Source organism: Cyprinus carpio, chromosome B3 (assembly GCF_018340385.1).
Source record: "Cyprinus carpio isolate SPL01 chromosome B3, ASM1834038v1, whole genome shotgun sequence".
NCBI classification, from domain to species: domain Eukaryota; kingdom Metazoa; phylum Chordata; class Actinopteri; order Cypriniformes; family Cyprinidae; genus Cyprinus; species Cyprinus carpio.
In genome coordinates, this window is record NC_056599.1 from 38,234,463 (window position 1) to 38,261,733 (window position 27,271).

Consider the following 27,271-nt stretch of genomic DNA (forward strand, 5'->3'; position numbering starts at 1 on the left):
AGCAGCAGCCACCAACAAGCCTAAACATAAACCTGAGCTGCTACTGCCACAGCGCGAGCTAGCTGAAGTTCCACTTCAAAATGTAGGTGACAGTGGAGTGCATTCAAATGCCAATTCTTCTAGCAAACGAAATCAAACCAATTCCAAACTAGAAAGTATATTAACTACCAGTGTACCAAAAGCCTCACGTAGCGAGCGCGGGTCTTGAGGATGATTGCCCCTTCGGGCAGACGCTAGCCGCTACAGCTAGGCCTGCAGCGGGCGAAGAAACACACCCAAGCCTCAGTGAAAAACTAGCTCCGTTTGAAGTATGCGCATAAATCTAGTCTAACCCGGCGCCGCATTTGTATTCCCGGTCTATAAATCGAAGCGGCGTGCGTCCTTTTAAATTCCAGCAAAGATGAAATGTAACTAAAAGAATAACAAATCAGTGGCGGCCATCGCGTAACCTAACCGAGAGCCCTCGCCTGCCGCCAATCATCACTTAGAAATACTAACCGTTGCATTGGCACTCGCACTTTCCACATAATTCCCGCTATGTGTCTCTGCTATGCCAAGATTTGACCAAAAACGTTCAAATAGATTGTGGGTAGCTGTTCTCATAAAAATTAAAATTGTAATATACATCCACATTAAACTATTTCTTGCCTTTACTTTCTCAGAACAGCTCAAAATATTTTTGACCGATGTGAGCGTGACTTCTTTATGGCGAATCTGCATTTTCGAGTCGTTTTTACGTCATCGAAGTGCGTACTTGATATAGCTGCGTGTACTTGAAAGGTTCTTTTCTATTCATAAATATAGCTAAACATTTGTTGAGATGCATAACAATTGCACGACAAATTTATAATAATGTTTACTCTATTAAACGGTAAAAACAACACATTTAGAAGAAGGGTGCATACAAATGATGAGTTCTGCGCAGAAACAATTCCTCACAACTACTACACCGATAATTTGGGATAATTGGGGGGGGGGTTTGAGTAAAACGAGCTGCAAAATAACTTTAATAATATAAATAAAAAATCATGTCAAATGTAGCTCGTGTTTCTAATAACTCGTAGAATCGCATTATATAACTTTACATCAAAGAAACAATGCCAAATATAATATAAAAGTAGATATTAAAGTGCCTCAGCTTTTTGCCCCCGTGACATTCCGTGCAGGCATATGAGATATAATCTTGTCCCAACATATTGTACGATAGTGTGCATGCGTGCAGATACGGAGAAAGGGTACTATAGCCTGTACATAGCACAAAGTTTTCGAAGAATTCCGAGCTTGTCCGATCACATTTTAGGCATTATTATTCAATGACATTTTACATATTATTTTTTTTAGTTTTGTTCATTCCCAGTTCGAAACCTCTTCATGTTAGTGGCAGCAGGTGGTCTGCTAGCCACCTCCACAGGTAATTAACCTTTATTGTTAGTTTGTTCTTCTGGGGGTAGGGGTAAAATGGAGGAATTTTTGGCAATTAATAGTGCGACATAAGGTAGTATGCCAATATAATGGTAATAGGTATAATCTCTTTCTTTTACCTGTGCTTTTTTGTTGGCTCTGTGTTTTCCCCATGCCAATGTTCACAACAACCCAAGAGGCTCTCCTGGGAACAGGTTGGAGGGTCTGAGGGTTCACGACTTCCTCTCAAGACCTGAAATGTTGTGTTGTGGTCTCACAACTAAATTTTCACCTTTCAAAGGACAGGATCAATGTTCTAGGAGGACTGATTAAAAATAACTTTATTTAGGGGAATCATGTTATAGACTTTTTATAACCATCTGGTCCTCTATAGACAAGTGTGCACGGAGTAGCTGGGATGCACCCTCCCAAACTCACCATCATTTTTGGTCACTTGACATTTCTAATCTATTTCAACTATAAATAAATTACTACATGTTGAAAATTGTTGGTGCCATTAATCTTTAAAAGTAGTTATTTTCTTCCCATTGAATATTTAAATAGGATAGGTGTTTATGGATAGTTTGACTGTTTTTTTTTATATTTTATTTTTTAATTTTTGTTGTCATTTTTATTTTTTTAATATAGTTTTTTATTCACTTTTTTATTTTTTTTTATTTTGAAGTAGTAGATCAAGTTAAATTTAAATGAAAATAAGATGTTAACTTGGCAAACACCTGAAAGGGGAAGTGAATTTATTATTAAAATTAATCTCAGTTGTTTATTTTAAAGAAATGTAATGAAAAGTAATACATGTTTGTTTGTTTTAATTTGACTATAATAAAACTGTAATTTAAAAAAATATAATTCATTTAGAGATAAACCATTTAGCTTGTTTTTTTCTCTTAACATACATAGATAAAGCATTTAAATAGGATAAAAAGATGTTGAAATAAAGTAATGCCACATTACAAGTTTACAAAACATTTTGAATTTTAAAACACGGCTTCAAAAATTCAAAGACAGTACTTTTTAATAAATTGCACAAATATTACAATTTAACACCAGCGAATCTAGAGAGAAAAAACACAAAATTCATAATTAAGAATATCAGAATAGAGAGAATGCAAAAAAAATAATATTACCAGAACTAAAAACAAAAACACTTATTTTTGACAACATACAGCACAAACATAAGCAATAATGTAATACATGTTGAAGTGGAGTGAATACTGGTCCCACATCCAATTAAAAGTCAAAAAGAGAATTTCTCCCATTAGTAAGGCCGGCCTCTGGGCGGTCATGTCTGTGTTCACCCTGAAAAACACACAACGCAGGCAATGCAATACATTTTTCACTGGTGGAATATTGTATACTGAAAATCAGTTTTCCACTAAATAACATTTTAACGTGCAAGAGTGTGAATCATCATTAATTTCACCTTGAGTCCATCTTGCCGGTCCAACCCCTCCCCGTCACCTCCCCTCCTCTCCTTCTGAAGCCCCTGATCGCCACCACACCGGGCTGAAACCACCTCGGGACCAAACCGCCTGCCTGCTCCACCAAAACCACCTACAAAATCAGACACATTAAAGCAGCAAATCCACCGAGTTCACTCGGTCAGCACGCACTGCAGCATCTGTTCTTTTTTTTTTTTCTTTCGCAGAAATGTTTCTTCACCTCCCATCGGTGGTATTCTCCTCCACTTCCCTCCGGGTTTGGGAGCTTTGCACTGATTACACCTTCATTTCTCGCCATGAGAAGTCTAAATTACCACAAAGTCCCGCCCACACACAAGAGAAGAGAGCAACATTATTGGACGATGTTAAAGCCGCCAGTTGAGATTTGATATAGTATTTAATACTTTACGTGAGGTACTTATATATTTTGTAATATGTGTAACTGCAAACGCTTTCCACAATTTGCTAAGAGTCAACCAACACTTACTAGTTTTGAACATTTCCAGTCTCCTGCTCTTTGTCATCGCCATCAAGCCGCCACCGGCCCATTGTTGCCTGGGAAACCACTACACCATCTCTTCCACTCCCCAAATCCCCCTGACGCCCATGGGCCCCCCGCGAGGAGAGAAGAAACCATGTCAGGAAACAAACAGCACTGGAAGAAAAAAGGAGATGACTTAAAATACCACAGCCGGTAGCGAAGGACACCCTCGACCACGACCCCCTCTCATGCCGCCACCGCCACGTCCAAATTCAGCTCTGCGAGTAGCGAAGGACACCTTGATAGGATTTCCACTAAAATCCTTACCTGAGGAGGAAAGATGTGACTTAGATGTCCAGGAAAAATAAACAGACTGCAAACTTGTTTTAGGGAAAAGGCACTAGTGTGATCTACTCTGACCAACATACCATCAAACCAATCGATGGCTGCTTTTGCAGAAGGAGGGTCATCAAAGGAAACAGTAGCCTCCCCTTTAAGCTTCCCTGTCTCTCGGTCTGTGTACAGATTTATCATGGGTAATCCTGTTTTCTTATTGACCTGTGCGAGAAAATAAAATGATATTAAGACAAGGAGAACTATGCAAAGATAGTTGCTACACAGTGGTAGTTTCTCTTGCTTTTCCACCTTGATGATGCGATCTGTTTGAAGAAATCTACACGGACTCCACGGTATAGCCGCCCCCCAAGACCTTGTACAAAGATGGCAAGGTCAGAGTTATCCTGCTCCCTGCACTGTAAAAATTAAAAAAAAAATTCAGATATTTATAAATCAGGGCTGGAAAATGGTCTAATAATGCAAGGAATATACGATTATGTTTTTGATCTTGATTCATTGGGCCCAGCTCCATGATCCCTGGGCCCCTTTGAAGTGAAAAGTAACAGTTTCATTAATATAACATATGTACAACAAATACACAAATTACGCACACTTATATTACATCTATTCTTAATCATTTTGGGGGTCATATACTTCAGTACCATCAATTATTATATATAATGTATGCTCCAAATATAGAATACAGGATCTGATGCAAATCTGTAGCTGATATTTGAGAGAGGAACACCACACAAGCACCAACCAACACTACACATTTTCAAAAACTGATGAAAACTGGCCACCATTTGAATAAGTCCGAGGTCTCAAGGGAGATTCTTTCCGCTCCATACCAATAGTTTGATTTATACTCAAAGGCAATCCGAAAAACATCTACACAGACAACTCCATGTAGTGGCTTTTTATCCCTCATTGCAAAAAAAAACATGCAATAACCCTTCTAGTTCAAACCCCCTGCAACCATGCTTTTACAGTCAACTTTTGCAAGAGCGCGGCGCATTGGGTCTTTTGTTGTTGTTTGTTTCCATCATATTTATTAGTTGTAGGTATTCGTCAACTTTAAAACATGCGCAGCTAATAAAGACAACTTTTTAATATCTAATCTTAAAATACCACTGGAAACCACTTTGCAAAGTAGCTTCCTCATTCACCTTTTTAATGGGGAGTAATCCCATCATCAGCACTGCTTTTTATCCGCTAGTAATAATGCGGATATTTGGACATATTACATCAATGACCAGACGCTTATTGGCCATATGATAAGGTTTTCATTCTCCATCCCACAAAGCAGATTTCCAAACAGTCACACAATGGTTATATCATTGCTCTCTGGAGCACATCTAGATATTAGATTTTCTCCAGGTTAAGAAACCATTTTTCACAACATTTATAACTGCAAAGTAATTTGCAAACCATTAGAATAGTTACCAACACCACTGACGCTTAAGAAGATTACGATGATCAACGATGAACCACCATCTCACACATTTTACCAGTCTAACCTGAAGTTATAAAAAAAAGTTGTACTTTCAGTATTAGGAAATATGAGCATGACTGTATAGACAGCCAGATGTTCCTGTAGCAAGGTGCTTGAAACTCTTGAAGTTCACCATACACCCACCATCTTCAGCAAATATTCTTCCATACGGAACTCCATGACATTTTTCACTGGATCTGGTTGCACATCAAATTGTATTTGAGCTAGCCAGATAAGTTTCAACACCTTGTTATACCTTTAGATGCCATTTGATGTAGTTACCAGTTAGAAAACCATGTGGAGAACACCAGCATGTTGGTTTCCCAGCCGATGCTGTCATGTCTAAAACCATTATGAACATATTATTTATGTTTCAACTTATTATATATTGTGAACATGCTTTGTAATATTGACTCTTTCTATCTCCAGGTCTCCATTCCTGTTGTTTTAGATCATATACTTGTTTCTGCTGAATTATTCCATCAGGACCTTTATCGAACAAGTGCACCACTAAAAACCACCTGACATGGATTTGAACAAGCATCTAGAATCCAGTTGTTGTTGGCCACCTGGAATCCACCTTTTAAAAAGCAAAAGTGCTAAGAGTAAAAGTGGTGCAACAAAACGTGAGATTCTAAAATAAAACAATAAAAAAAAAGAGTATGGATCATCCAGGTAATTCAAACTTATTTGTTGTGGTTTTGGGTTTGTTAAAAAAAAAAAAATGGCCCCGTAAAATAAAATCAGTAAAGGGTAAAGATATATTTTTCATTCAAATTGATGAATACTTTTTATATCCAATATTCTCCCAGACTTCTGGAGGCATTACATGCATCGTCAGCACAGTCAAGTGATAACGGTATGTGCGTGTTCACGTTTTAATGTCCAACTGCCCAAAACGCTATGCCACAGTAGGTGCAAGCATTGAACAAGTATGGTTTTGCCAACACAGCTGACTTTTTTTTTTTTTTTTTTCATAAGTAAACTAAAGAACCGTGCTTTTTGATAAAAGTGCATAATAAACCTCAACAAATCCATTTGGAGTCACCAAACCATCAGGTAACAAACCATTTTGTCATGTTCTGAGTCTGCTCATAGCTTCTACTCAATAGACTCCATTACTACATATCCTTATTTTCTATTTGAGAATATTTTTTTTTAAGGGTAACAGAGAAAGAATGTTGAAATAATAGCAATAAGTCACCCCAAAATTTCAATTCTCTAAATACCTTCTGGTTTAGTGATAACCCGAAGAAAAAACGTTGGTTGAGACAATAACAACATGAGGGTAGTAATTACTGAATTGTAAGTTTTTGAGGCAAAATATCCCTTTTTAGGTTTTTAGATTTGTATTGATTTCCATGATGGTTTTCAAATGAGTTTGTATTTCTTGTAAACATCCATATGAGCATATCTGTTAAATCTATTAAAAGCGTAGTTGTTTTACCACATCACCCAAGTGGTTACCACATTCACTTCAGGGTGTTCTGCTAATGCAAGTTTGTCTGTGACCCAACCAGATGCCCACTCCTCCCCTCTTTTACCAGGCTCGCTTTAAAACCCCTTAATTTCCTTGTTTAAAGGGAGTTTGTCACCTACCACCAAACGTATTGAATCCTCCACGATCTACCCATTCTGACGGAGAAGAAGCGAGAAGCGAGGTGAATTGAAGGTTGATGAGGGGTGTGCCCCAGTTCACTCTTGCTTGAGGCTGGAAAGGCCCCCACCAATCTCCATCATCTTTTATACAAAGATCCCCATTGCCCGCGAACGCGCCCCCATCCCCTGCTGTCCCCCTCTAACTAGGTTCACCTGTCCTCACTTAACCTATATGGGCTTCTGGGAAACCCTTTTGATATTTCCTTCCCAAGATCATGTGGGGCCCCTATATCTCAGCAACCATTTTTGACCACTGCTTTACTCCAAACTAATTACCTTTTTTTTTTACCGTTACCAGCAGATTTGCAGTGCATCTGTGAACTCAATCATTTTTTGTTTCACCAAATTAATTATTTTCTTTTATCAGATCTTTAGGCCGGGACCTCACCCAAACAATATCATGTTCCTGTTACTTTGGACAGAAACTGCACACACTGCATTCAGTTTTGCATTTAAATTAAATGAGAGGACATGACTGATGTGACCACTCTCCCCCCCTTTTGGATGAAACCAGCTTTGTTCCATACTGTTTTTAGAATCCTTTTAAAAATTTAAACGATCTTTAAACATTCCCCCTAATGCAGCAAAACCTTTTTTTTTTTTTTTTGGCCATAAGTTTTTTATTTATTTTCTTTATTGATAGTCACACATGCCTAATTTATTCTTGAGACTAATCGTTCCCAGTTCCCAGCTTTCTAGAGCCTGTGTTTCGGTTTTTATCCTCTTCAAAGGATAAGCTTAAATCGCTGAACCTTGTAGAAAACAGCCTAGGAGGAGATTTAAAGATTCATTAAAAGCATTTGCAAACACACAATAATCCTGTAGGAGAGGATGGAGAAGATTTGTTAGAGAACAGGGTTTTTTACATGACAGCACCTTAAGGTGTGGACCAGAATGTGGGATCACAGCCAGATGGATCGGTCATCTGCTGCTCAAATAGTTATCTTAATATAACATTTTAACCTTAACCTTGCCATTACAGGTGCCCCTATTATAGGTTATGAAATATTCATATTTTGTTTTTGGGAGTCCCAACAACAGGTTGACATGCATGCAAGGTCAAATAAGCGCATTCATTGTCTTATAAAATGCATTTATTTTTTACCTTATTTGCTCAGCGACTCCCAAACAACTCCCTCCTTTGCGTGACACTAAACTGCAGTGATTGGTCGACTGGTCTCATTTTCATTTCATCATGAGCCTGTAATGCCTGATAAAGCACAGTGCTGCTTTGTGTACAGTGTTTCTGGGGAAACAGCTATTCTTACCGCTCCAAAAGTGGCACCTAAAGGCAAAGAATGAATATGCATTTTCATTCAGACCAAGTTTTCCAAGGTCTGCCTGCGCAACAAGTGGGTGGGCAATATATTTCATGTTAGCGTCAACATGAAACAAGCTCGGGATTTGTTTAAAAAGCGACCGTTTTCAATAATTCAGAGTCGACTCTTTCTTTGAGAGACAATAACATTATACACAGTGTACTTTCAGATTTAAAACTTCGCAGGATGTTTTCATTCACTTCGATCTGTGTTACACACTGCATTAGTGGTCGACCGATATATCGCAATGGCCGATATATCGGCCGATATTTGGCATTTTTCAAATATCGGCATCAGCCGATAAGTTTTTCTGCTTGGCCGATGTGTTCGAGGCGGGACCTTTATTTTGACGACATGGCAGACTTTTATTTTGGCGGCGCTGAGAGCTGCAGTGCCAGAGCACACAGTGCTCACATTGTCCCTGCTGTCATCGTTTAACAGTTCTGCCTAATACAGATAGAAGTCTGTCTAATAATCAGATAGAACTGTTGAACAAATTTGGATTAAAAGGTATACAAAAAGTATTATAATGATTGCTTTTAGATTATTAGTAGCAGAAGAGCAAACATAATACTTTCTCGTTTGTCGATCAGCATTCAGCAAATCGCATATCATTTAAACAAACATTTAAATGACTAATGAACATATAACTTCACAAACCTTGTAGTCCAGCGGTGAGATCTTGTGAAGTGTGCATTTGTATATTGCCTGATCGCGTGTGCTCTGCACACTGTCATAATCATGTAATTTTTTACTGCGTGCTACATGTTAAATGAGTGTTACCTTGGCTTTAGTTGAAAAAATATGATTTCCAATGAACACAATCTTCCCAGAGATTAGGTGCCCTGTTGGTTACAGTGTTTACTTTTTCTTTTTATACATTTTAAAAATATTTCTTTGTCAAAAATATTGTAACAAATTATAGAATCAGGAAGTTGTCATCTAAAGTATGTTTATTTTACACATTTATTTTTTATATAATTAATTTTCAAATTATTTCAAGTTTCTCAAACATTAATTAAAATAAATAAATAATTATGATTAAAATAAAAATATATATATATACTTCTATATATCGGCTACTATCGACCCATCCTGCTCTCTAAGAGATCGGCATCAGCTGTCAAAAAACCCATATCGATTGACCACTACACTGCATGAAGATAATTTTCAAAAATCCATAATAGGGGCACTTTAATAAAATTTGAGGGTGTTGTGAAAGACTGTATGTTCTTGATACTATGCATGTGCCAATGCTTTGGTTTTTTGGCATCTGGGAAAAAATGCAGCTGAAGCAAGTGTTTTAGCAATCTAACACTCATGCCCTCACTTTCAAGCAGTGATCCTGAAGAGGTTTTCCCATTAAAACATCATACCGAATCAATTTACACCAATAACTCAAACACTTCAATGCTACTTTTGAATTAAACAAAAAAAAAAAAAAGCTAAATACAGTGGATTCACAATACTCTGCATATGAACTTTTTAATGGTATCAGAACATATTAACATAGGATCAAACCCAAATACCATTATCAGTAGTCCTACTTATAAGTACTTGAAAACTAAAACATAATAAAAGCATTACTGATGATAAATCATAATGAAAACAATGTACTACACTTTATGTAAACAAAAAGTCAATTATTTAATACAATTATTAAACTCCTGGTCACAAGGTGCAATGTAGATGTGTGAAGGCAAACATGTGATGTGATGCACTCCTACAGACAAGTAGTAAAATGATCAACTTATTGTCACAGGACAAAAACCCCAGAATTCATTCATTTTTTCCATCGATAAGTCAATGACGAACTAAAGACCTGGTCACTCATTGCAACTTTCGATTAGTTTTGGATAATTTTATGTGAAGCTTTGGCTGGTTCCATTTTGTGAAAGGTGAAGGCGTGGAAATATTCAGCACACCGGCACCAACTTAAATCGTGTATCATTTTAGGTAAAATACATGAATGTGAGAATCACCAATAAATCATACACCAGACCATTCTGGATCATGATTGGATGCATTTTCTGCATTGAGTTTTACTCCTTAACGTTTTGAGTATAGACCGTAACTTTACACCACAATTCAAGACATTTTAACTCTAGTTAATCGAGATCTAGGCCACCATTTACTATCAGCCCAGCCAGTTGATAAGGTGCAACACCCTTTGGCACTATTTTAACCTTTTACCTGTTGCTTTTTTCCTAAATGAAACGCAGATGCATACAGGGGGGGACTTTATGTGGTGATAGGTGACGGGAAAAGTTTGTAGCGTGAATATTTGCTTACCCCCCATTCCTCCTCTGCCCACGGGGTCCTCACGACCACCTCTGTCAAACCCACCCGGCTCCTCGACCTCCAAAGCCACCTCCACCTCCAGCGACCACGTCCACCTCTACCATCCTGACCATATCCACCGTCCTGGCCACCATAGCCGCCTCCTCCACCACCAATCATTGGTGGGCGCATCCTGGCTGTAGCCTAGAACAGAAATACAACACATTGAGGATTGAAATACATCCTGTCTGCCTTAAACATTGCCAGCCCTGCACTGCATTAATACTTTGAAATAACAATTTGAGTAGATATGTAGGACTTGTTGACACTATATAGTTTATCAGCTGATGTAAGAGCTTTTTTCTAGTTTATCTGTATTGGTCGATTGGAAGTATATTGACCAGTGCTGGAGAACAAACTGCATGATCATTTTCTCTACTTTTAATTTTTTTTTTTTTTTCATTCAGTCCATGATTCGTCCAGTCAGAAGATATTCAACATAGTTGATATTGTGAGATTGATTGTAGTACAAATTTTGTAACAAGATGCACATTTCTATGTGAGTTTGCGTTTAGAATGACCTGAAAATCTGGAAGTGTGATCCTCAAAGGCAAGCAAGTGTATGATGCCTTGTGATTTAAAATCTTTTCAGATTTTAAAAGTTGTATTATGTATCCAGTCTTAGCAGCTGTACTTAAAGTATATCTTTAAAAACACTAATAATTTAATAGCACTCTTAAGGCTGGGACACACCAAGCCGACGGTCGGGCGTCTGTTGGGATAGTTTGTTTGTTTGGTGTGTTCCACTCGTCGGTTCTCGACATGTGCTCAAGTCAGCGGCAGTTTGCCGATTCAACATGTTTAATCAGTGTTGGGGCCGTCGGGCACGAGTGAGAACTCTGATTGGATGTTCAGTTTACGAATGAGTCTGTGCAGGAGAATTAAAGCGAAAGTGATGTAAAGTGAATGAAGCGGCACAGACAAACACAGACATTGTAATGATGCATGATCTTTCACAAGCATTCCAATATGCAAATATTTTCCTAACAACATGAACTGCTTAAAATGATGAGAAAGTCATCAATGTTACTCATACTCAAAATGATAACCAATGGCTGCTTTGTTTACGTTTCGCATATCTGTTGGTTACCCTGATATCTTTGTTTCGGTTTCTCTTTTTGAATGACGAATATTAAGTATTGATAGCTGCTGATATAGACAGCTGACTCCTCTCACGCAGGTGCAACGAACGCATGTGTTAGGTTGCAGTCATCTGTAGTTTGAGGGCAGCTTTTTTGGTCCGACACCGCTGACAACACCGTCAGCTTTTGTCCTCACTAGTTCTTTGAAGTCGGCTTGGTGTGGCCCGGCCTTTAAAGGTTTGATTCACTAAATAGATTACTCAGCCTCACTGTCTTCCAAATAAGACCTTTGTTCATCTTCTGCAACAGCAACAGAACTGACACCTCCAAAAAAGCTTCTGACCCTCCATAGACAGCAACAGAACTGACACCTTCAAGGCACAGAAAGGTAGTAAAGACATTGATAAAACAATCCATGTGACATCAGTGGTTCAGCTTCATCATGCGCTGTGGTGCTCTCGTGAACGTGCATCGAAGACTGATACAGAAAAAAGAAAGAAATTGTTGTATAAAGTCATTATATTTGTTTTCTTATAGCTTCATAAAATTAAGAATGAACCACTGATGGCACATGGACTATTTTAATGATGTCTTTACTACTTTTCTGGGTCTTGGGCGTGGTAGTTACGTTGCTGTCAGAAAGCTCTCGGAGTTTCATCGAAAAATATTTTAATTTGTGTTCCGAAGATGAATGAAAAGTCTTACAGGTTGGAGCGACACGAGAGTGAGTAATTAACAACAGAATTTTCAATTTTTGGGTGAACTATCCCTTTAAATGGAATATTTAGAAATGGAATGGAATTATAGAAATTAAATGGAATATTTATAAATATACATTTTTTTTTTACCATATTTATTATAATATTATGATGCCTAAATACACTCGTTTCTACTTATTTTAGTCTTTATGCGTTTCATTTTTTATTTTAGACAAAATACTACAGAATACTAGTATTATTTCTTTGGAAATTCTTTTTTTTTTATTGTCTATAAGGTTTGTGCTTAGAATTACTTGTTTAGTTCTACAACAAACAAATGAGCCAAATATTTAAGCCAAATTGAGTTGCTTAAGTTTTTAAAAAAGGAAAATGGCAATTAAATTCTTAAGTTTTGAACTACAAACTGAACAGCTCTATTTCCTATTACCATCAAATTCTATATGGCGACGATTCTATACGCCGGCGAATCTCTCAAGCTCACCTCCCTGTCCGTACTGATTTTGTTGCCCATAGTTTTGAGCTGGAGGAGAGCTGTAGTTGGGGAGCTGGTTGTAGGCCCTCCCCTCCATGTTGAGAGGACTGCTGCTCCCCGCCCGCTGCCCCCGTATCCACCGCTCTGTCCTCCACTGCCCCCGTATCCTCCAGACTGACCCCCACTGCCACCATATCCACCCCCACCCTCCTGCTGCTGCTGCTGACCGTAGCCAGATGACTGCGAGCTGCTGCCATAGCTGCTGAAACACAAATGGGATTAACATTTTCTACTCAACATCATCACATTCTGTTCACTAAAAAAACATTGAGTATTATCTTTAACAAAACTAGCTTTAGACTAGATGAAATCTCACCTAGAGGCAGCCGGAGGAGCAGACTGATGCTGGTTATAGCCTGAATAAGAGGACTGCTGGTTGTAGCCTCCGCTTTGAGCTGGAGGAGGCTGGCTGCTGTTACTGTAGCCTCCAGAGCTGTAAGACTGACCCGGACTGACTATAGCCCTGAGAGGGCGGCGGAGACCCATATCCTCCTATAGAACAACAAGCATTTAGATATGATAGCAAAAGATGGCCTGTTCACAACATCTTGAGTGTAATCAGAGGCATTAATGAGTGATACCTGACTGGGACTGTCCATAGCTGGAACTGTATCCCCCCGGAGCAGAGCTGCTCTCCGAGTTTGGGTGGTATCCCCCATAGCTCTGCTGGCTGTAATTTTGGCCGGAGGGTTGACTGTAACTCTGGCTGGACTGTCCTCCATGACCACCGTAACTGGGCACAACACAATTCATTCATTATTTTTAATCATAAGCGTGAGCAATCGCTAAATATTACGATAACACTTTGGGAAGAATGCTTTAAACTCACCCATGGCTTGAGGTTTGGGCATAATCTAAAGGGAAAAGACAATTTTTGTTATAGATGGTGGCTGTTTTTGGTCATTTACAAGTATTTGCAAGATCAAAAATCAGTCTACGTTGGCCTTAGGAAGATAGAGAGTAAGTTATAGTTCACAACAAAATGAACGGTCACTATTTATTCCCCATGCCAATCTAAACCTGCATGTCCTTCTGCTGTGAAACACAAATAAGATGTTTGTTTGTTTTTTGGTCCATACAACAGAAGTCAATGGCAAAAGATTTTTGGATGAACTATCCCCTTAATACAAGTAAACAAGCTCCCGTTTCTTGAGAGACTAACCGTCTCACTCATCATTTATTAACGGTAACGGAAGCGTTCCGGTTTTGTCGCGTCGAGTGTATATGGGGTGTCGAGAACGCCAGATAGACCGAATCAGTCATATCTAGCATTATTAATTTATTGAAACTGAATTTAAATCGATGTACAGTGGGTTCAAATATAGGTCAGCAGAAGGAGAACAAGACAGTTAAACCCAAAAGCGCTGCGAACAAAATGGCGGATGCCGACATGTTCTCCGTTTTTCACAAATTAAACCATAAATGCTTTAAATACGTCTATCGCTTCGGTAACACGTACATAACATCACGAAATGTCCTCACCACGCACGAGTGACCCAAAAAGAAGATTAGCGGAAAATCGCGAGTAGCGTTTTGCATCATATGCTGTGTTTAGGTAACGTTAATAACAATAGCGACTATCATAAATCGAGAAATCATATTACACTGAACACATCTTACCATTTGACGCCATAATCGCGCTTGAAATCGTTTCAGACGCTTGTGCAGAAGATGAGTTTGATCAGTGTTGCAGAGTCCCCTTCTGTTAGCAGTGTTATCTGTGAAACTGCGCGGACTGGAGGCTGTTGTGTCGGTCTGAGCCTGGCGGCGTCACCGCTGATGTCACACCTTCATCCCTTCAGCTCCTGATGTTTACAGAACATTTAGACTGAAGTTACCTTTATACAGTAAACGCGTGCAATCACACACTTAAACCACCTGACATCCAGACTTAAAGATTAAATATGTATAAGAAATTAACCCTATATGATATGCATTATGTTCTATCCATGAATTTCGTTTTAATATATATATGTTTTTAATACATGAAATAGCTTTAATTATACAAATCAACACATTTTGGGGGGTGTTTAGGAAAACGTTGCCATATGGCAACAGTGTACCACAATGGAAAATGGCCAAAAAAGTAGTTTTTCTATTAAATTATGATTTTTCTTTTCATTCGAAGTAAACATTTCTTTTAGAAACTGATGCATCCGATCTTAATTTCCATCCAAATCTGCAAAACACACATACACACACATAAACACACACACACACACACACATCGTTACAGTCAGTGAAGGATAACACATCCTCATCACACGGAGGAGCCCTTTCTGTGAAATATTGCTGTATTCATTTTCTGAAAAGAATAAATAATTTCTTATTCATACATAAATACAAATCTACTTCAATAAGCACTTCAAATAAATAGATAACCGCAATCATTACAGTAAAGCTATGTTAAACAATGTTGACTTGTGAATACAAATTACTAACCAAAGATGATGCAAAAATAAATAAATAAAAAATCCCCCTTGAGAAGAGATGTTCAGAAATTAAGTTAACACGAACAGAGCAATTTCTGGAGCACTTCAGCAGATGTCCTCCGCGTGAGGGTGACAGTGAGAAAAAGTGTTTTGGAGGAACGTTCAAATGTCATTTGACTTAAAAACAGCACATCATAGACTATCTTAAAGCCCGCCCATTTAATTAACATATTGTATTATATTGTATTTTTTTCAGAATAACAAGGAAATAAGCCATATGGCAACTCTGTACCATAGAGGGTTAAATCTTTAGGTATGTGTGAGTCCCAGAAAGTATATGATGCATTTAAAAAAAAAGCTCAAGGGGCTGCGATGGCTATAACTGTGTAACCTAAAAACATTAATAAATAAAAACACAGCGAAAGGGAAAACACAGGTGGCATTCTAATTTAATATAAATCCTATAGTTATTTAAGAAGTTACAATACTGTTACTGAATGTATGAATGAAAGCAGTGGAACACACAACGCTGTAATGTGCAATATTATATCAATATTATAAGTCAATATTGTTGACTTATGCAATCAAATCAATTTGATTTTTTCATTACAAATAATCAATACAAGAAATACAAAATTATATTGCATTTATCCTGTTCAATATTGGCATTTTACAGTGTTCTGAGGTCTTGGTGACATTACTGAAACTGCATAAAAGAAATATAATTCAATGTAACAATAGAATATAACAACTAGATCTGTGCTTAGGAAGGATCATAAACATGTCACATATACATTATTATTTAAAAAAACGATTTGAAATACCTATGAAGCTTAGCACTGGGTATTTTGTGCCCCCTAAAAGCATTCAGGACATGGCAAATCAATGCCACCACGGACAAAACTTGACTTTGTGTTTCTCATGTACATTGCATATACTTTACTAATATACTATCTCCACAAAAGTACTAATGCAAAAGAGGCCTAGAACCAGAAGCGTTTGACTTTCACTCCTCTGGCGTGACCGGGAAAAGTGAGCTTCTGGAACTGTGTCGCGGATGAGGCTCATTGAAGCTGGAGACTCTGGAATAGATACCTGGCCGGTTCTTCTGAGCACAGCCAAGTCCAAAACTTACAACTCCTGCTTGAATCCAAGTCCCATTGCCACCAGGACACACCAGAGGGCCTCCAGAGTCCCCCTGTAAGAGACAAATGATGTTATTTCAATGGTAGATACTCAGTACAATGGCCGGTGTGATAGTATCACATACCTGACAGGAATCCTTGCCTCCCTCTGTATATCAGCACAGATCATGTCTGAGAGGATGTCAACTCTTACTAAATCAGATGACAAAATCTGATACATTGACTGGCAGGAGGACTGGTTGATAATGGGCACCTGCACTTCCTGTAGCGCCCGACTCCCTTGAGAGAAACTATTAAAAAAAAAAAAAATAAAAGAGCAAAGCGCTTGAAATACAAAATGCAAATAATTACCAAATGTCCAAAACATTGTTAAACTAACAGAACATAAAATAGGGAATAGATCTGTGATAAGCTAGGAGGCTTTGTCTGGACATTGTTTTTTTTCTTTTTTTGAATGATTGCTATATCATATATGTATTTGCTACTGACAGGAAGCAGTCTTATCTCTTATCTCTCATTTCCATGTCAAATCATTTTTATCTTTTCCATGCAGCAGCAATGGGCAGTTTGCATAAATGCAAGGCATCAGGAAACTTTTTTTTCTCACTCTGGAGGACAATAAATAAATCTTCTGAATCTTATTTTATGCTCTGGGTTGATTTCAGAGATGTCAGAAATACTGGATAACTTATGTTATCTTTTTCTCATTCAGGGTCCTGAACATGCTTGTATTCTGACGTGTTGTCGAATATACTGTTCATAATAAATTTCTATTAGGATTAGGATATTTGAGGGTCAATCTGACCTGCCTATTTCATCCTTGAAGGCAGCTGTATAGTCTGTAAATAGAAACTTTTTATGTATTTCGTAATGTCAGCGTCTCAACTACCTTCTGAGGATATTTACATTTATACATATGGCAGCTGAAGAAACCTGCACTGCACTGAAGGCATGATATGTTTTTTATCAGTTAATGTGTGTGTGTTCAGTTAGATGGAAATTGAACCCATGATTTTGGTGTTGCCTACAACATGTTCTACTGTCTGAGCTTCAGGAAGAGAAACAGAAATATTTTAAAACAGTTACAATACTGTTTATAATATTTACATTTTATGAAAAAAAAGTACAAATTATTTCTAAATTCAGTTTTTACAACAGTTTTTTCGTAATAGGTGAAAAGTATTATTGTTCAAGGTTTGCAGGAGTTTTTTTTTGCAGATTTTTATTTTTGTTTGATTTTCGTTTAATTTTAATAGTGTGAGTTTGTCCCAACCCTATACAACCAGAAAAAAAATCAATAGTTGATAATAGTGAAATACATGTGCTCTACTTATTCCTCTTGCTTTTTAACTATTTCTCCTCCTCCTACCACTATAGAAATTAAACTGAAATCCAGCTGTCACTCCAAAGAAGAAAATCCACATCCTTTGGCATGACTTTAAACAGTAAAATCTGTTAGTTTCCCCTTATTTCTTTTATGATGCACTTACCGCCCTCCTGAGTGTGACCCCAGCCCGTGACATAGCATAAGGTTCCACTGTTGAACTGGACTCCAGCATATGGCAGACACACAGGCTGGATCCTGTCTGACCAGGTGACCGGAGGCGCAGCTGGCACTAAGGCTACATCTCTGCCCTCCTGAGGGGCTGAGTATCCTTCTGGAACGACCACTTTCGCTGCACCTGACTGACCATCTCAAACTGGTTATAGCCATTGAGCAGATGGCGTCCCATGTACAGGCGATACGAAGACACGTCTGAGGGGCTGAGGATAGAAGATAGAGAACATTAACTTCTCTATGATCTACACTGTCATTGATGATATGATATAAGACATACTTAGGGAAGCAGTGTGCAGCAGAAAGGACCCAATTTTTTGCAATTATGGATCCACATAAACATGGCCTTTGGCTCCCAACTGAATGTCCACTTGCCATGCCCGCGCCCCTGCTGATGCTTCAGCTCCTCCCACGATCACGCGCTTCCCTAAGCGGAGGCCTGCCGCACTCTTCACGTGAACAGGTCAGAGGAGATTTAAGCGATACATACACAGTAGAGGTTTCCTTACCAGATCACACCTGCCCTACAACACCCCTAGAGTATCATTACATCTTCTCACTGTATTAATGAGAAGCTACACAAACAGGAGCATAAGACGTGAGTGAAAACTGTTGTGGGTAAGGAGGAGAAAGTTTATGAAGGTGTTTATAAAGATGTGATGCTCTTTTTTTTTAATCCACATCTTTTTTAAGCTATTAAAAATACATGAAAATGAAATTCAAACAAAAATGAGCTTTCCTTTACTGTGGTGAACATGTTTTGACTTTGTGTCTTTCATTTGGATTTAATCTTTTGGATATGTTGGCCTAAATGAGCCTTTAAATATAATGCAAGTCACTTTGGATATATATATATATTATATATATATATATATAAATTTCAATAATGTAAATGGACAAAAAAAAATTTAGCATAACATTTTATTATTTAAAAAAAAAATGAAATTAAAAATAAGAATCAATTTGTCTTAAAATATCATTCATATAAAATCTGAAGTAATATAGTCACTGTAACTAGGGTTGGGAATCTAAAATCAATTCCAATTCCAGAATCGGATACTTAAGGTATAAAAAGGTCAGGAATCGGATACTTGTTGTACAATGTCAATTTCAGTTCCACCTCTCGATTCCTGTGTGCGCATCTTTTATCTTTAGGTGGTGAAAAGGGGCTGTTAAAAATGTATTTGTCTTTGAATCATTCATTTAAGAGATTTGTTCAAAAACAATGATTCATCCAGTAATGAAACAAGTCAATCTTGAGTGAGTCATTGAATCATTCCATTCATAAATTCAATGAGATTTTGTTTAGTTGTCAATTTTTTTCTTCAAAATCATGAGAACTACAACTTCCGTTTAAAAATAAAAAATGAAAGTCTCAATTTATCCAGAATTGTGCAACTACAGAATCCACGCTCTTAAAAAAAAAAAAAAAAAAAAGGTGCTTAAAAGGTTCTTCAAGCGATGCCATAGAAGAACCATTTTTGGTTCCACAAAGAACCATTCAGTCAAAGATTCTTTAAAGAACCATCTCTTTCTTACCTTTTATAATCTGAAGAACCTTCTTTCTACAAAGAACCTTTTGTGAAACAGACATTAAGACAAAAAGGTTCTTCTATGGGATCGTGAAGCACCTTTATTTTAAAAACTCAAAAAAAAAACTAAACAAATCCAATAAAAAACCCAGATGATTTATGTTCATGGTATTCAGCAGCAATTAAATGTTTTGCAAAAAGAGACAGAATAAATATGTGTGATATCTAAATGTTTGACTTCATTTTTTTAAACCACATTGGAATCGAAACTGGGAATCGATAAGAATCGGAATTGAGAAAATTCAGACGATACCCAACTCTAACTGACATGCAAGGACAATTTTGTAGTCATGTGACAAGAAACCAGTGTTATCATGAAATAATCATGACATTATAAATTAATTTTTTTATTTTTTAATAATAGAAAGTTGTCTTATTCGCAATAAACTGTGTAGCCTTTAAATATTATTCTACCTTGACAAATATTTCTTTTGTTATTGAAATAAGTATTTTAGTACTTAATTGAAATATTTTTTTTCACTTCAAATCATTTTCTTAAATCATTATTAAAAAACGTATTTAAACAACATGAGTACAAAGATTACATTCCTAACAGGACACATAAAAAAAAAGTCTTTAAAAGATTTCTTCTTCCTCTCAGATATAATCTGCCACTGACCCATAAACTGAAAAATAATTACCTTGTGCCACACACTTCGACAGACCTGAAGTTTTTAAGACACAGAAAGACAAATGATGAATTTAACGAATGCATTGAATCAAATAGTTAGTAATAGACATTTACTACAGCCTAAAGTCTTACCTGTTAACATCAGTACAAGGAGCTGTAGCCATGAATCAGTCATTCTGTTCAGCTGGACAAGTTTCTGTAAATAACCGCGTTCATGAATAAACTAATTCACCCTTGTTACACTTACTGGGCTCTAATGCAACAAACCAACATTGTTATCAAGAGTTAAGGTCCAAAAACTCACTTGTAATGTAAGAGGTCCAATATTAAAAAAAATAATCCAGTCACATATATCCGAACAATAAAAAATGTTAATCAATTTAAAACGTTTATGTTCTAACGCACAAGAAAACGTCCTCGAACACCTGAGGACTCTTGCAGAGCTAAGTCAGTGATGCCTCGCTCTGAGAACGAAACATACACTCATATCTCATACTGAGAGCTGAGGACAAAGGTGATGTGATCGAGAATTAAGAAAAGAGCAGCGAGTGAAAACGCAGGAATCTTCACTCGCCAGAGAATGCGTGAAAGTACCTGTGCGTTTCTACCTGCTGCCAGCGTCCAATCACAGCGCGCGGTCTTAATCTCCTCCCAAATAATGAGCCCGTTGTTCTCGGCGGAAAGAAGACTCACACACGGCGAGTGCACGAGAGAAGAGCCCCTACGTGTCGCTCGGTTAGATTGAGATTATTTTCTGGTAATAATGAACTGAATTCTGAGTAATCTTTTCTCAAGACACAATAATATTTTTCCGTAGTTTATCTTACGCTGTTTTACAGTCTGAAAACTGATTCATATTCAAAATACTTAAAAACAGTTAGTTTTGTTTTAATTTATAACAATATTTTCTATTTAGATGCAACGTTTACACTATTACTTAAATCATTATGAAAATTAAACATGTTTTTTAGTAAAACGGCAATAACAACTACTTTATCTTTGTATCGCTACAGTAACCATATTTTAATCACTGTATTCACATTAAAAACAAGGTTATACAAATAACTGGTTATAACAAGTCTGCCAAAAACACCATGGTTACCTTAAAGAATCTACAACACATAATTTACCATTTTATTTAGATATAATACATAAAGCCTTATTAAATAATTCGCCATTAATAAGAATGAAACAGTACAAGGTTCAGTATCAGTGATATAAAAATCCTTTAAGTATTATTGTAACCAAGTTATTGTTCCTCAAGCTGAAGGGTCAGTCATTTGACCCTCTTTATCTTATATACACACACACACACACACACACACACACACACACATAACTTACTCTCAGTACAGTGTATATAGGGATCAACTTTCACCTAAAGGCCAGACAGGTGCTTCATGTGAATCAGTAATTCTATACTGCCAAATGAATAATTCAGCATAATGTAGCTTGACTTTACAACTTTCTTCTTCCAAAAGCCACGTGAACATGAAGGGGAGTCTGGTATAATATTAAACTACCTCACAGAACCATACCGATGCACTGAAATGTTCATTTATAAGTAAAGATGACTCACAAACAATGACATGAATATTACTATTCATTTATTTAAAAAACAAAACAGACTAATTACAAGGCAAATGTACAATCTGAGATCTTTCCGTCTTGGAGAAAGTATTTCTGCATGACATTTAGGTTAGCGGTGAAAAACATCTCGGGTGAAGGGGCAGTTTCACGCTCTTCATTTTTTGCCACGTTCACTTTTTAGGGAACTTGGCCTGCTTGTGTTTGGGAGGAGCCCATTTCAAACAATGTGTGTCCACTGTAGAAACAAAATGTAAATACTTAAACTCTGCACGAGCCGCGTAAACACAAATATAAAGCCAGAGAATAGAACAAGGGGCAGATCTGTTACCTGTTATTGGTGGTTTCTTGTACTGGGCACTTTTGAGATGTTCCTCTACGAGTTTTGGTGTGACACAGATGACATGTTGACCTTTCCAGTACTTGACCATGTTCAGAGACTGTAGTGTGCTGATGATGTCACTCTGAGTAATGCTGGTCATCTGGCTGTGGGTGTGGACATTATGCATTAGTTAGATCTCTTCATCAAAGCCTTGGCAGTTAACTCTAAACTAAATTTGTTTACATGCAGGTTTGTTCTTGTATTTGGGACTGGATGTGTACCTGAGGTCTTTGATGGACAGCGTCCCTCTGAAGTCTCGCAGAATCTCTAGAAGTACCCAAGACCAGTAACTCCTGTAGCTCAACTTCCCCAAGTCTGACAGAGGCTTCTCTGGAGACCCCACCGTACTCTCCAGCTTAGATAACTCATAACCTGAGCAGAGCATGACACAAGTTATCAGTGTGTATGCTTATATCAGAAGGGAACATCTGCTGAGAGAGGTCAATCAGGGGTGAAACCTACTGAATGCTATTAGAAATTTTCCATATCCTCTTCTCTGGTATGGAGGAAGAGTGAGAATACAAGCCACATTGTTCCCATCTGGAGACTCCTTCTCCTGCTCATCAAGAATACACTGTTACTCAAGATACAAATAAAGAGATACGCTGTGAAAACAAACAGAAGATACACTTTACCTTAGAGTAACCCACAATATGTGCTCCCTGTTTGTTGACTTCAGTGAGGATGTAGAAGATGAGCGGCTCTACGTCAAAGTAAAGTGTTTTATGATCCAGAAAAGAGCTTTGCCAGGAGACACAGATTCTGACAGTAGATCTACAGTGAGAACAACAAACTGTAGGGGAAAAGTCATAACTGCATAGGGGATTTGAAATCTGTCACGAAATAATTTGTTTCTATGCTTCATTTAAACGGCAGGGATGACCTGGCTCACCTTATAGTCCTTCCCGTCAACCTCGTTTTACTGAGATATTGTTTCTGCGATAAATCTCTTTGCCTGGAGGCTGGCGCCACTGACTACTGCGACTGAAACAGGAGCCATCGAGGAACAAAGAAACAGGAAAACAAAAGACAGTATAAATTCAACAATAAGGTGGGAAATGGGAAGCCAGAAATGCTATAAAACTAACACACACACACAAAAAAAAAACACAATTTAAAATCAGCTGATAGACAAAGAACAACACTGATCTATGAACAAATGCTTGTAGAAAGTGCTACGGGAATTTGCACTTCCAGAGTTTTTTTTTGAATAGGCTTTTGGTTAAATGGCTGAATTAAGGTCTAATACAATACACAATCTATTCAACTTTTCTTGGTCAAAGAGCTTATTTAAAAAAAAAAATTCCATAATCGACTAGAAAAGTCCTGTTGATTTTTTGTTGACAGAAGCAGGGTGATGCTAACTTCTGGGTTGGCCCACAAAAATACCTCAGCACTGCTGCACTCTATTCCAAGCCATTAAACTCATTAGCACAGATGTATAGCACCCCCTATGGTTTAATAACAGACGTTACTGTGTGTATCAACAACACACCACTGTGTGAAGCGACCAGGTGGAATCGAGAAAGTCTTCTCGTACTTCATATACTTCAGGCAGTATTCACAGATCCAAAGCTTGGGTTGTTTTCCATAGTCCTCTCAGGGGATATAGAGAAGTACCATGCATCGATCTCAAAGTTCCCAATCTGGATCTTGTCCACATATTTTACTTCATTGATCTGAGAAGTAAAAAGCAACATTTTGATAAAAATGAAAGCGGATGGACATGGCTTGCTATTGACGCAAAAACATCATAAGCATTGTGAGAGCATAAATGTTGCCCCCTCTTACCGCCTGGTGCTCTTTCTCCCAGAGCTGCCGTAGTAGGGTCCATCTCTCAGCATAGATCTGAAAGGAGAAAAGAAGCAGTCAAATAATTACACATGTTGCTATCAGACTGGTGTGGCCTTCCTCAGACTAAACACTGATCAACACTGTCGTTCAGATGTGCAGAAACGTGCTGACAGGTACCTTCTGAGCAGTGGTTGATCACCGTCATGTTTTGCAGCTTCTGGTTTGGGGTGATCTTCCTCTCTGGCTGGTCCTAAGTTCACCTCCACCACCTTCCTCCACACTCTTTCTCCACTTGGCGTCTTTCACAGTCTTTGTCAGGGGCCAAGCGAGCCTTTCCAACCCACTCATCTAAGCGTCTGTTAACTGCAAATGACAAAAAAGAGAGCTTGTGCTCGCCGAATCTGTCATACACAAACCTGTAAAGCATTTGTGCATAACGCAGTTCCACTCACATCCAACATAGTGGACATAAAACTCCTCTCTGCCTTCCTGCTCATTCAGCAATCACCTCTGCTGAATCTGAAAGAGAAGACAGAAGTAGAAAACAAATGAATAAATAAAAAGTATGTGCATACACATTTTGGGTTTGCATTGGCTGTCGCTTATTAATTTCTCAAGCATGTTTTCATAATAATAATGAATAAATGATAATACACAAGTAATACAGAATTTAACCACAGATGGCAAATTAAGCATATCTGAATAAAACATCATAATAAGCATTTTTCGTTATGAGCTTACGCCATGATTTGTCCGCACGCTGACACAGATAGGTCTCCCGATTTTCTATTCTAAAAAAAACACCGACAATGACCTCCTGTACTCTCTGCAGCCGACGGCGACACCCATGCCCCGGTGCTGAGTACTCGATCCCCCGGCTTCTCGTTCCAGGATCAGCCCCCCGGCCTCGCCTCATCCTATTCCCCCCCACTGCCGTTTGATGAACATTTTGCTCGCGTCCCGATCCAAGATCTCGTTCGGTTCCAGCTGACCAGCGTCTATTCAAACGTCCATTACCTCGTCTGAACCGCAGTTAGTCGTAGGAATTGTTCATGTTTGCGGTGGCGATTGTGAGACATCGACATCGCTACGTCAGAAATTCTTGCACAGCCTCCGAATCGTTGGAGATCAATCCATTGCAGCACGCCGCGTTGACATCGCGCACTGCGGCACCGTACGCATTTAGGTCCTCGTTTTATATGTAATACTAGGGGACGTTTTTGTTCAAACTTTATATGAGAAATGTTAATTTTATAGAAACGTTTTGAGTAAAGCAAGAGCAAACACCTTATAAACATTTTGACTAGGTTTGTTAAAGGTTATATTATTTATAATATGTACCATGCTCGCCGTGTAAATATAATATGATCATATATATATATATATATATATACTATATATATAACCGATATACAGATATTACAACGATCTTCTTGTTCCTTTCAAAGTTCGGGAGTTATGTAGTTTGGTAACATGTAATCACATTGCTTTGGAAAAGTTAACCAGACATTGAACGTTCTGCAGTTGCGTTAGACTCCTTCCTACCTAGAAAATCGGCACTGTCTACTCCTTTAATTTTCACCTACAACGATGCACAGAAACCCAAGAGAGGAGGAATCATACATGGACGTCAGTTTTACTTGCTTAAGGTCGGAGAATTTTATCGAATAGGACATCTGACATAATGAGGTACAGCTGGTGAAACCTGGGAGGTTGCTGTTCCTCTCCTGTACCCTTGTCCTATCCATTTGCACCGCTGCACTCCCTCTTTCCTAAATGTCTTTTTCCACTCTCTGGTGCAAAACCCCTGCCACCAACCTCTATGAGCCCCGCCCCATCTGTGATAATGCCCAGCCCCTCCCGTCTCCAAGTGCTCGGTGTCCTCCTCCACGGTGGCCAAACGCTTGCAGGATTATACCCAGTGACCTGGGGTCCACCTTGAAGTTCCTACTCATGCCACAGTGTTCATGATGAGTCTCTCGAAAAAGCCACAGACCGCCACGACTTCCAATCCTCCTTACCCACAGTTCCCTTTCTGGATTGTCCTTCCTGTAAAGATTGTCTCAGCGATTCACATACTTTTGAAATACCACTACTTTGGTCTGGCTCACAAGCTTGTCCACAGTTGGATTCGGACCCTAAGCTTCTCCTTGAGAAACTGTTTTTTTCCTATCTTCACTGGTCAAAGGCATGCCCTAAGCTGATGGTTATTTATGATCTACCAGAAGTTCACATCTCTGTCCGTGGCATCTCTAGTTTACTTTTCTCCTCTGTAGGTGTGGTTGTTCAGATGTGCAGGCTGAGTTGACATGATTAATCTTATCAGAGAATGCACTGAGCCTGCATCCGACTCGTTTCCCTACCAAGGTGTAGGCATCGTGTTCTTCGTGACGAAGGTGATCCCCTCTTTTTCCCGCGCCCCTCTTCCTCTACGCACCTCCTCCTGAGTGTCCCACCTTGCTGCTCTTCTCTCATAGAGGGCGTGGATCGCGATTTGCTGTATCCCGGACCGTACACGCCGCGATGTGTGATTGGGACTGCATATTGGGGATGACCTTTGAAGGACTTGGGTATAGCAAATCGGTTGGAAATCTTGGGTCTCTAGTGAAGGAAGAGTGACTGAAAAAGATTCTGCCACCTGGAGGCATCCGTTGCAGGACGTGTCAGAAAACAATTAGCTGGAGCCTGATGAAAAACACACACATTCCCACATTCATTTAATTTATTTAATTTTTCACATTCTGACTTTGAAACTCAGACCATAAACACACTGCAGCTACATGACGATCATCACTCCTGTTTTTGGGGTGAAGTAAATATTAAGGGGGGTCATGAACTGAGAAATCAAAATGAACTTGATCTTTTGGAAATATAAGATGTCACACTATTGCCTTATCAAAGAAGACCTATTCATTTGTTTTAGGTTCTAAAAAATCAGCTTAATGTCTATGACTAGCCCAATCGCTGACCAAGACGCTGACGTATCAGGCTTTTAGATGTGGCCAACTCTTATGATGTAATAGTGTGGATAAGCACCGCCTCTAATTAAACGAACGATCAGCGCTTGCTGTCTACATCACTCTGGCACTGTTTAGGCCCCGCCCACCTCGAAATCTCGTTAACATGACAGAAGAGCGGCAAAGTGACACAAGGTCTACGCAAGAAGAAAGTAAACAAATGATATAAACTTATATGATGAACTTGTATTTCATTTATGACTAGCACCAGAACAGTAAGAACTTGTTCCTTTGCTTAACTTCAGTTTTACCACGGAACTCGTTTACAAACAAGCACAATTTGACACAGAATTTCAGAAAGGATTGAAA

At 38.4% G+C, this 27,271-nt stretch overlaps 1 long non-coding RNA gene and 3 pseudogenes across 1 annotated transcript; all 4 read right to left on the reverse strand.

The window, feature by feature from the left end:
- Nucleotides 1-3,614: 3,614 nt before the first annotated feature.
- LOC122136606 lies at nucleotides 3,615-4,017 on the reverse strand. The gene is made up of 3 exons (XR_006154265.1): nucleotides 3,988-4,017; nucleotides 3,771-3,900; nucleotides 3,615-3,669 (listed from the first exon to the last, which is right to left on the reverse strand). It is a non-coding gene; the product is annotated as an uncharacterized LOC122136606 (long non-coding RNA).
- Nucleotides 4,018-12,887: 8,870 nt separating this feature from the next.
- On the reverse strand, nucleotides 12,888-14,627 carry LOC122136829 (annotated as a pseudogene).
- Nucleotides 14,628-16,206: 1,579 nt separating this feature from the next.
- On the reverse strand, nucleotides 16,207-20,963 carry LOC109054807 (annotated as a pseudogene).
- Nucleotides 20,964-21,772: 809 nt separating this feature from the next.
- LOC122136607 lies at nucleotides 21,773-24,999 on the reverse strand (annotated as a pseudogene).
- Between the last annotated feature and the right edge of the window lie 2,272 nt (nucleotides 25,000-27,271).